Genomic DNA, 12,194 nt, shown 5'->3' on the forward strand with positions numbered 1-12,194 from the left:
AGCTAAAGAGGAGCAGACTGCGTCATAGGTTTGTCCCTATTTACCGTGAGCTTGCTGGGCCCGCTCGCGCGCCAGGGCCTAAGTCAGGAGCCGTTTTTACTTTGGAAGCCGGAGAGCCCCAGAGCAGAGGATAGTCTGTTCGTTTTGTTGGCGTATTCGAAGTTACACTGACCTTTGTAAGCAGGGTTGCTAAATGAATACCAGCTGTAGCAGTGCAGTGTAGCATAAGGAGAATCATAGATGGCAAAGTAACTTTTGAAAAAGAATTGAATTCCATCCCTTATTACTTTCCTGAAAAACGCGCGAATGTAAATATCCTATGTTACGAATGGCTGCTCGCAAGAAGTACGGCCATAACATTTTAACTACTTCCGAAAAGTAATGCAGAGTAATGAACAGAGCTAAAGAACAGCAACCTCGCCGGACGCCAACATGCTTTGGCCTTCCCGCAATTTAAGACCACCGGCCAACGATTCTCATAACCCCTTATTTTCATTAACTCAGGCCAGTAGAAAGGTAGGGCGCTCTACTGGCTAGTTTTGAACTGCAACGTGTGCCACCTGCTCATTCAGCGCCCCACATACAGCCTTGCATCTTGCTGCTTGGGGGTACTGGCGAAATGTTCACTGCGGTGTGCTCTTCATCAGTAAAATCTCTTACTAATACCACAGTAATATCTCGATTGATCCCCCATCCCCCAGTCATCGCCCTTTGGTGTAAAACTCTCAAGAAATACATAAAAAGTAAAAAAAAATGATTGTGAAAAGAAGCCTGCAGAGAACCAGTGGTTATCGCAGGCAAAACCAATTGAAAATAAAAGACATGAGAGCGCAAAAAGGCAACACGGAGGAGTAAGGGAACAGGGCGAGCGCTGCACTTTAAACAGGATTTATTCAAGGAAGAACGTTTCTAGCCTTTGCCCTTATCCATGCTCTTAATCGCATTTGACAAACCTTCACCTCTCACAGATATGTATCAAGAAAGAGCATTTCACTGTGGCGAAGAACAACTGATGTGTCACTAACGCAGCTATCACCTCGCGTCTTGATATAGAAGTACTCAAGCAGACGACGGTGTCGATATCACACCTAATCCGCCGCGTTTCTGCCCACCACCGGAGCATGAAGGAGCATGACCTATGTCGTCTCATTCATGCCTTCGTCCTCAGACGCCTTCTCTTCACGCTCCTCTACCTGAAACTCCAGGCCGGGGAAATCTTCACCCTGGATGCCTTGATCCGACCAGCATTTAAGACAGCACTACACCTACCCCCAAATACCTCAACCGAAAAACTCCTCCAACTAGGCCTGCACAATACGGTAGGGGAGGTTATCGAGGCCCACCGACAGGCACAATTCCTACGTCTTGCGAAAACCACCACCGGCAGACACATCCTACTCACCCTCGGAATCCACCTACCAGCCACGGATCCCACACATCTCCGGTTCCCCCGCCACATTCACCGCGAATTATTTATTAAACCTCTCCACAAAAACATGCATCCCACCTACCACGAACCCCTCCGCAGTGCTCGCGCACGGGCAATCCACAAACACTATGGCACGGAACCGTATGCCGTTCGGGTGGATGCCGGATGCACGGGCGAGGACGCGGTTGTAGACATCACGAACCCCTCCCTCCAACCGATTGCCACCCTTCACATAACCCCTACTAACACTTCGGAGGAAGCCGAAGAGGCCGCCTTTGCCCTGACCAGCACACGCATGGAGGTCCGACATATTCTATCCGACTCTAAAACTGCCGTACTAAATTTTGCTCGCGGGAGAGTTCATGTCCCTGCATTTCGCATATTGAACTCCCTCGCCGCACACCCACCCCGCCACATGGAGTTCACATCGGTGCCTGCCCACCCTGGGAATCCCGGAAACGAGGCCGCCAACGCTTTAGCCCGAGGTTCTCTCAACCGGGCACCGGCGGCCTCCGACCTGGGGTTCTCGCGGGAGCGCATGCACGCATTCAGTGAAATGACGCAGGCCTGCAAAGCCGAGCGTCGGCTCTACCCTCCACCCCATCCCTCCCTCAGCCATTATCATCAGACACTTTGGAGGCGGCTTCAAACACGCACCTTACCCTCCCCTTATATACGCTCGCGCTATCACCAAGTCTTCAAAAACCCCTCCTGTACCCTCTGCCACCACCCTAAAGCCACTCTAGACCATATCCTTTTCTTCTGCCCGGCGGATCCTTCCCCGCGGGGCCTGGAGCACCTTACCACTTGGGAGGCTTGGGAGACCCTAGTGAGTTCTGAGGACCCGGCCAAGCAAGCCATCGCCACCGGCTGGGCTGCCAGTGTCATGAGCCTCCGGGACATGAACGTGCAGTGGGGCCCACGGACCTGTGTGTCCCAAACTCTCCAGTTTTAAATAAAGTTTTCACCACCACCACCTTCCACAAGCACACGTTCTGTCTTATCTCGGCTTTTAAGTAGCACTTTGCATGTTTGAATGTTTGTCAACTGCGATTAAGAGCATTGATAAGGGCAAAGGCTATATAAACGTTCTTCCTTGAATAAATCCTGTTCAAAGTGCTCGTCCTGCTCTCTTACTCGTCCGTGTTGCCATTTTGCGCTCTCATGTTTTTCACGAATACGCACGAAGCCCAGCTTCCAGTACTTCTTGAAAATAAAAGAAAAGGAGCCAAGGCCCAAGAGAAAATTTTAGAAAAACAAAGTAGAAGAGGAAAAAAAGACACAAATGACGGCCGAGCTAAAGTGGTTTGTAGGGAAGAGAGGCTCAAGGAGGATTAATTAAGAAGGAAAAGAAACATTGTTGGATCCAGCGTGCCCAAGAGCTTCAGACGCGCTCGCAGGCGGCCAGGAGTAGGGAAGGTTCGGGAATCTCTAGGAAGGAAAAAAAGGCGAGAAAAGAAAATGAGATAAAAAAAAAAACAGGAGATAAATGGGCTTCAAAAAGCAGAAGCCGAATATAAAAAAAATAAGGGAGAGGGGCAACTGAACCAGGGCAAATGATATAAAGGTAGGGTCAGAGGAAAAGACAAAGAACGAGTGAAATTAAAAGTAACTAAATAGGAAACAAAACGAAAAATGCAACCGCTAGGAGAATTAAAAAAGAAGAAGCATAATACAAATCAAAAGAAACAAAATAATAAAAAAGAGTACTCAAGGAGAAAATACGAAAACAAATACAAACAAAACAAAATAAAACTGCGGGTGCACGCAGGGCGAGCAAACAGCAAAGCCTCCATGCCCGTGTGGCTGGGGCAGGGCCGCGGCTCGCCAAAATTGGCCATATATGCTGCCCCCGGCCACGTGTGACATGTGCGAAGCTCAGTAATGACAGGTAGGCCTACGAGCCGTTCGAGCGCGAATAAGCACGACAGACGGTTGGAAGGACAGAAGAAACGCGAACTGCAATGCGAATAAGCAACGGACGAAACCAAGGCGAGGATAACAAACACGGGAAGTCGTGCGGGGAAAGTGCGGACAGCCGCGGAGCCGCGCTGCTATGTCCGCGGTTAGTGGAGGTTAGTGGATGGGCGCGTAGGTAATGAAGAACGTCCCCCACAGCTGCACTGCGTGGACAGGAAGGCGAGTGGCACAATGCAAATCTATGGAAGTACGAGGGAAAACGGCCCTCTCCTTCTAGGCAAGATATTGATTATGTCAAAACCACCGATTCAGCGCCCATCCTAGAAAACCGAAACAGCGGGCCTCGCAATTTGCGAAGAACACTCTCCCGAATATGACGACCGAAAAGAAAGAAAGTGAAAGAAAGAGACTGTTTTGTTCACGCATCCTCGCGAATCTTCGCGACCACAAGGTCAAAGGACAGTCGTGCAGAAGAAAAATGATCGAGATAACGAAGGCAAGCATTCCTTTCTTCGCAAGCACAAGGAAGTCTAGTTAAGCCCGATACGGAACAGGAGGCCGCTATCTCTTTGTACCGTGATATGCAGCGCCGATTAAAGACGTTATTGCAACTCTACTGGCGGAAGACCCCTGCAAAATGGCGCCGGACCTAGTTGCAGTTGGGTGCAACCGGTGGCGCTTTCTTTCAAAAGGGGTTTGTTTAAGCTGCAGTTTTGCGGTCAGTATTTTGAATGTCTTTGTCTCTGCCAGTGGTACTGCTGCCGTTTTATACGCTGTGGGGAACAGCTACACAGTCAAGAAGAAAGTGGAGGTCATGGAATGGCTCCAAGAATCGTGGAACGAACGTGAGTGCACCCGCACGTTATTTCAACGTGGACCGCAAGGTTGCACGGGAGTGGGACTCGGAATTCGAAGCGCTGCTACAAGAGTCCGGCGGAAGTAGGCAGTATAGACGCGCCATCCACAGTTGTCGTGCAGCCATACTGCGTCCGTTTTCGGGAACACGCTGATCTATAACTACTACACACATAGCATAGTCCACCATAAAGTCAGCCATAAAATTGCAATCAGGAAGGGCGTCAGGAGGGGAGACACGTTCTCGCCAATGCTATTGACCGCCTGTTTACAGTAGATGTTCCGAGGCCTGGATTGAGAAGATTTGGGGACAAGAGTTAATGAAGAATACCAAAGTAATATACGATTAGCTAATGACACTGCCTTGCTCAGTCACTCAGGAGATGAACTGCAAAACATGATCTATGAGTGAGACAGGCAGAGGAAAACAGTGGGTCTAAAAATTAACATGCAGAAAACCAACGTAATATTCAGCGGTCCCTCAAAGGAAAAGCAGTTCCCACTGGTACCGAGGTTCCGGAAGTGGTAAGGGAATGTCTACTAAAGGCAGGTAGTGACCGCTGATCTGCATCATGAGAGGGAATTAGCTACACGAATAAGAATGGGGTGGAGCGCATATGGCAGATTCTCTATGATCGTGAATAGCAGTTGGCCAATATCCCCCAAGAGAAAAGTATAGAGGGGCTGCATCTTACCAGTACTTACCTATGGGGCAGAAACGTGGAGGTTAACGAAAAGGGTTCAGCTTAAGTTAAGACCTATGGAAAGAAAAATGATAGGTGTAACGTTAAAACACCGCAAGCAGGCAGAGTAGGTGACGGAACCAACGCGGGTTAATCACATCATAGGTGAGGAAGAAATGGGCTTGTGCAGGGCATGTAATAATACCCCTGCCACACGGGCACTTTCGATTCTAATTGAACTCGATCTGCCTCGAGGATTTCGGACATCCAGCGCTACACGGGCGTTTTCAATGCTCGTTGAGAAGTTGCTCTCACGTGGGCAGGGTGGCGCCAAATCTCCGCCGACATCCGTAGTTGCTAATGCCCGCCGCGCCGGGTGACGAATGCGATTCATCAAAATTCTTTTTCTTCGCCGACATACTTCTGTCAGTTGCGCAACAAGGCACAGCGGAAGCAGTCTCAGCGCCGACCGGAGAACACATGGGGACACTGGCTTTGTTTGCACCAACGGTAGCACCGGGCGCTGAGCTTATTTATAAATGTGCCTTTCTATAGCAGGCACGGTTTACTAAAAAAGGTCTATGATGCATTTTATTGAATTTATACCGTAACATGTGCGCACTTGCTTTGTTAGCTTCCTTTTATTTTTATAACTCAGTGAGGGCGAGAGTATCAACGCTCACTTTCAACTGCGCTTGAAATCTCGAGCGCGTTTGGCGAATCGTGATTGAATCAACAAGCAGGATCAGGGCCGATTGCGCTTGAGAATGGCCAAGTGACAACCTCTGATCTGCATTGAATGCGGTGAGCACTGACTCAGTGTGCCATGGATCGAAAGTGCCCGTGGGTCAGTGGTATTATAAGAGGATGCTTGCTCTCCCTCCCTGCATGGCGCATCAGGCGCCCGAAAGTTCAGCTACCGGAAGTTAAGCTACCGGTTAAGCTACCTGGCTTAACCTTAGCTAAGCCACAGCCATTTTTTTAGACACTTGACATAAATCTGAATTAATTTTTCTCCTGCTTGGATCTGCACCAAACCCTGGTCAATCCTCCACCGTTGGCCCCGCCGCGGTGGCTCAGTGGTTATGGCGCTCGCCTGCTGACCCTAAAGACGCGGGTTCGATACCAGCCGCGGCGGCCGAATTTCGATGAAGGCGAAACTCTAGAGGCCCGTGTGCTGTGCGATGTCAGTGCACGTTAAAGAACCCCAAGTGGCCGAAATTTTTTGAGCCCTTCACTACGGCGTCTCCCACAGCCTGAGTTGCTTTGGCACGTTAAACCACAATAAACCAATAAACCAGAAACCTCCACCATTGGTATGTGCAATCGCCTCAGAGGCAACAACAACACTAGGCGTGATCGACTGCGGCGATAGCGTAGTGCTCTCGCGCAGTCGCGAGCGACGTTGGTCTGTTCGCGCCTCCACGAGTTCGAAATCTGGTCGCGGCAGTATTTTTTATTTCTTCGGGGCCTACCCCGAAGGTGGTCTTTTACAGTAGCCGCCGTCAACGGAAGAGGCTGCTCCTTGACCCTCGCGGCGGCGGCCGTGGCTAAGCTGTGTCTGAAACCATAGCCGCCGCGCTAGTCATCAAGCACCACGACAAGGTGGGCAGGGAATTTCAAGCGTCACCGACTCGGAACAAGCGTGCCGGAACGTTACCAACGGGAGAACACCACTGCTGGCTGCTCAGATCCTTGGCCCGAAGTTTTGAAAGTACCATCAAATCAAGTGAACTCCGGGCCACGCGGGACTGCAGGGGAACAGACGGGCCCCCCTTTACCTTCGTGCTTCTGCCATTCGATTACGGCGAACGTCTCGAGATCCAGTGGCTTAACCGCAGGATTTATCCTCACCTTCACAAAAAGCTCACGACTCAAGACGCCGTAGCTCTCAGACTTACACAAACAAACACATCCCCAAACCTGCAGAGATACAGCAGGATGTACACATTAACATGTTGTAGCGTCTGCCCCTGGTGTGCTGACACACTTCCCACACTCTTACAGATCTCATTGGGGGAGCGGGTGCAAACTCCAACACTTAAAGACGCCTAACGCATCATTCGAACGGTGAGAGGTAGAGCTGTGCGGCGACACGCTGGCGGAACAAGAAGCGTTCGTCCAGCAAGTTCGTTGAGCAGCCATGGCCAGTGGAGCCCCGGAATAAGGAAGCCACCCACTAGACAAATAGGCCACTCGAACGAGATCAATAATGTAGTTTCAAAAATTGGAGATCACTGCGGCGACCCGCACTGGGAAATGCGAAAGCACTGGCGCCTCCTCGGCACTCGTCGCCTTTCTCTGCCTCTGTTTATCATTTTCTTTTTGTTGACTAATTAATTCAGCTGCTGGTAGGGTAATTTTGTTATGCTCGATTTATTAAAGATCAATTTATTTATTCTGATTATATTTCTTTAACCCCAGGTAGTCAATATTTCCAGACCTCTGCATTACGGCGTCTCTCATAGCCTGAGTCGCTTTGGGACGTTAAAATGTTTCTCCTCCCCTTGCCCTTATGGTCACCCTCCCGTTGGTTAAAGCTTGCGCGACGCTCCTCCGAATTAACCCGAGCTTCCCTGAGTTACTCTCAGGCTTCACACATTTTTTTTTTGTTGAAACCGCCAGAAGCAGTGCTTTCGCACTAAAAGCAGGGTTATTTGCATCTCAGTTGGAGGATACCAGGGTGGTATTCTCCCGGTGTCGCCTTTTGCGACATGTCGCATTAGGGCGGGGCCTAAAAAAGTGCGTACAGTTGCTCGAAGAAGCGGAAAACGCCGCCGGCACTTTCGTCGGCGATGCTTTCATTCAGTCCGAGAAGCGACAATTTACCACTGCTGATTCACTAGTAGCAGTTATTTTATTTATTTATTTATTTACAAGTACTGCGGTCTCAAGGAGACCAAGCAGGTGGGCATGTGTACAACATTTTGAATTCATTAACATCAAGTGATGTATTATTCTCTTGTGTTTGACATGGGGGGGAGCAGCAAAAAGTGAAAAAATTAACAAGTTCGCATTTCAATTTTGCACAATAACGACCTTCGCAGAAAAAAAATGCACTTGCATGCGCTACTGCGCAGAAAAAACACATAAAAAACACAACTGAATGAAAAGACGCTAAAATGGCACAGAAAGAATATTACGTTACAAAATACATAAGTAGCGCCTGGTCAAAGTTGTCAGTGGAAAAAATTTCAGCCGGCAGATCGTTCCACTGACTAACTGTAGGAGGAAAAAAAGGATTTTTTAAATAAATTAGTGCGTGCATGGAAAGGCAGCAAATTGTGAGCGTGACGGTGTCTTGATGCGCGTGGCAGGTATGGTTGAATGTACGGCCGTCCGTTGAATTTCATTGACTTATGATACATCGAGAAAAGAAATTTAAGTCGTGCTATAGATCTTCGTGACTCTAGTAGTTTCGTATATTTGATTAGTAGTTGTTAATTATAGCAGAGATGATTATTTTTTATTTCAAGCCGGATAATGTACATACTACAGTCAATGAGCACTTATAATGCTATCTCGTCGCAGCGGGCAACGTCTGCTTCGCCGTCTGTTTACGACGGTGCACTGTAAGTTCGCATGGCGAGCGGCAGCCCGGCTCAGCAGACCGTAATTTGGCCGGGCCGCAAGAATCCCTGCTTCAACTCTATGCCTGCTTCACTGCTGCTCACTCCGATGGAGTGCGAGGAAAGGAGAACCAGTGTTGTCGTGTGCCGACTCGCACGATAGCCGTGGCGACATCGAAAAGCTTCTTGGATCAAAGCAAACGGGTCGCGGTGTCCGCGCACACGGCACTCTCCTTCGCGGCTCAAAAACCAGGCGAGTGGGATCCATGGCGTCTAGTATCAATTTCCTAGCCCGTCGCCTGCACGAATCGCTTCAGCGCACTCCGTTGTTCGACTAAGCGTAGTAAATTGGGGCGACGTCACGATGACGTAGCAGGAAGGCGGATCCATGTCGCCACGCAGTCGTCATCGCGGCTCGAGCCAATGAGCGAAGAGCGAAGGCGACATGTCGCAAAAGGCGACACCGGGAAAATACCACCCCTAGCAGACGACAGGACGTCACCACACACAAGTATGGTGTCTTGTCTGCTCAGCTCCGTGTCGCGCCTTGGTGCTAGCGTAGCCAACGCTGTGCTTTGTGATGCCCGTTCCGGCGCTGTGTAATCTCAAATTATGTTATAAATGGTGGATAACCTTAAGAAGGGACAGGTGGAAGCCTTCTGCAGGCCGTCGACTTTGAAGTGACCACTTTACCGAGTTAAGTTTCGAACGAGCCGGAGCCAGGGCACGGCTACTACCCGATGAGGTGCCGATGGTGTTCTGGATCACATAAGCGCGTCAAAAAGGTGTGATACTGCTTTACGAAGTGTATGAAGTACTATTTCATACTCTACCAATAAAAGTACTATGCCTGAATTGGCTTTTAATCGTGTTGCTTGGTGCAGTTAACTTCAAGCAGCGCTAATTTCCCGCCGTTCCTCTTTTTCGTCGGCCATTTCTCTCGCACTGCGCAGAGCGAAAAAGGCACGCCTGCAGTATTGGCCATTGTCTTCAGTCGTTTATCTCGCGCTGTGCATCTCTAATATGCTAATAACTGCCCTGAAAATTATTTTGCGCATTTCTTGTTTCTGCGCGTGACAGTGCTATAGAGTTGGGGTAAAAACACGCCTGGTGGCAAATTATGTTCTAAACAAACGACATCTTCATCCACCATCGATTACTCAAGACATCGGTTGCCTGCGACTCGAAACTGAAACTACAGCTCTTTAAATTGCGGCCGTACGAGGGACGTTTGCGGGATTTCCGCGCCGTTCGCCTTTTCTTTGCTACGCGAAAATTCGCTTTCAAGATGGCTTTAGCCTCGTGATCCCGCTAATGGTAACTTAAACTCGAAAAACAAGAACCAGACAAGAGCATGGTCTATTATGTGTGTATATGCTATTATATGTGTCTTATACACGTTTAGCGCACCAGGGTGAAACTTGCATAGAAGTTATCGTCGGTTTCTCTGATATTACAGGTCCTCAAGAGCATGTTCACATTTCTAGCGTTTAGCTTGCTTATTTGTTTGACATTACAACAGGTAATACATGAGAAGAACGCAAAAAAATTGGGAACTAAAGGACGAAAAACACGACTTTTTCCATTCGATTACCAGATTCCGGGAAAGCCGTCTAATTTCCGGTGGCATCAGACGCGCGCCTCGGAAAGCGGGAATGCGGCACCCAGCCACCTATAGGAGATCAGTTGCATAGACGTTAATACTCAAGTTTAATGCACTTGAAATGTATCCCATGAGCCCATGTGAGAGCGTATAACGACCTGAGGCTAAAATGGCATATATTAAGCCACCAGCAGATATATTAGCGTAACATTGTATGAAGGTAGCGAAGACGCGGTTCGCAATGGCGATAGCTCATACACCCTTAAATCCTGAAGAGCGAAAATAAGCATCTTAACTTTGAGTACATCGTTAAAAGCCTCCACTTAGTTGGTTTTAATGTAATTGCCACTGTTGTGTACCGGCCTGCCAACCAATATTACACGACGAGCGTGCTGAGGAACGAAGTGCATTGCAGCGGATTCCAAGTTAGCCAAATATCCCATATTGAAATTTGGACTCTATAATAAACTCCCCTCCTCAGCCCCGATCAGACCGAAATGTACGGGCACTATTTATGGAGGTGATAGCATATCGTGGTTTCCAGCCACATGTTTTCGTACCTTCTGGCAAGCTACAATTAATAAATGCGAAAATCTAACACCAGTTTGCTGCCACAGATAGTCCCTCTTTTGAAATAAGCCATTTTAAGGTGCCCGACCACCAATTGTACTTTCTAACGGGCTCAATGTCCTTACACAGCTGAATTTGTACTTTCAGTCGGGAAATCAATTTAAAGTTAGATTTGTAAAAAAACAATTTAGTTAATTTCTCTATACCTTCTCTCAAGTTCTGAAGGAAAAGGCATACGTTCTGGAGAACAGCAAGAAATTGCTGTTTTCTACGTTCTTTATTGATTCCTTGGTGTACTTGTGTTCGTTTTAAAACTGTGTAACTTTCAGTACTGCCTCCATGCTGGATATTATGTTTGTAGACTCGTCGAGCTGTTCATTGGCAGTTTTTTTTCAACAACCCCTCCATCTGTATTGTAAGAGGGGAAATAATTTGACTTAGGGATTCATAAAGCAAAGAGAGTGAGAAAAAACAGAATGTTAGCAGCTTTGCGGCTTTTCCTCTCCGTCCCTCGAGCTGACCCAGAAAGACGCTGCCGTGAAGGCACAGGGGAGCTTGAAAACCGGGTGGCAGCGCTTTGTTTCGAAACTAACCGCCACCAATTAGGCACATGGGTTGAGATAGCAGTCATGTCAAACACCGTGGATTCAGGGGCCATAATCAGTGTGGTTGCTTCAGGCATCCCCGTGACCAGGTGGAGACAAGATTGAGCTCGGGGCCCACTCGAGCCCTGCAGATCCGGAGCGACTGATCGAGACCTGCCTTAAACCCTGCGGAGCTTGCGGCATCTTCACTCTTAGAACTAAAGGAGTGCAGAGGAGTGCCCAGAACACACTTTGAAGGAGTATTCGCTTGTCCCATATTCCACTCCTTTTTCCAGAATAAAATTACTCCCTCTGGACAAAGAGTGATCCAACAGCTACTCAAGGAGTACTGTACTACTCCTGCAATAAAGTACAGGCACTCCTCCGAGGGAGTAAAGCTACCACATTGAAACAGCATCCTACTACTCTTTCAGGTAGAGTTCCAGGACTCCGTTTGTTAGAGTGACTATACTCCTTCAAGGAGTATCAGCCCAGATCTTATTTTACTCCTTCAAAAGGAGTTTCACGTGTTTTCAATGTATGCTACTAATTTTCTTATTTCACATATTCTTCAGAGCAAGTTGGTCATATGTTTTGCAGGATCCACCTGCGCTACATCTACAAAAGAGTAATGAGCAAAAGGGGTTATAATCTTTGAGTAGAATAATTTTTGCTCATACAACTACTTTATGGCTACACTACAGTTTGCACATTAGTATGGTGCTCTGTCTGCGTTGGGAATAACAATGGTTCAAGAAATAATGACACAAATGTACAACACTGATAACTTTTATTTCTCAAGTCATTGCTGTGATTGCTGTGGCTGCCCAAAACACGCTCGGGAGGCGCTCGCTAGGATCAAGCCCCATTAGTGTCTCAAGCAGCAGACAAGCCCGCTTTGTTTTTGGGGTGTACTTGACATTAAATGCCAAGAACACTGCCAAAAGCAAAGTAAACCCATCTACCAAATCCACCGCAGTG

The sequence above is a fragment of the Amblyomma mixtum genome, chromosome 3, assembly GCF_055824585.1.
Source record: "Amblyomma mixtum isolate Tamu chromosome 3, ASM5582458v1, whole genome shotgun sequence".
Taxonomy (NCBI): Eukaryota; Metazoa; Arthropoda; class Arachnida; order Ixodida; family Ixodidae; genus Amblyomma; species Amblyomma mixtum.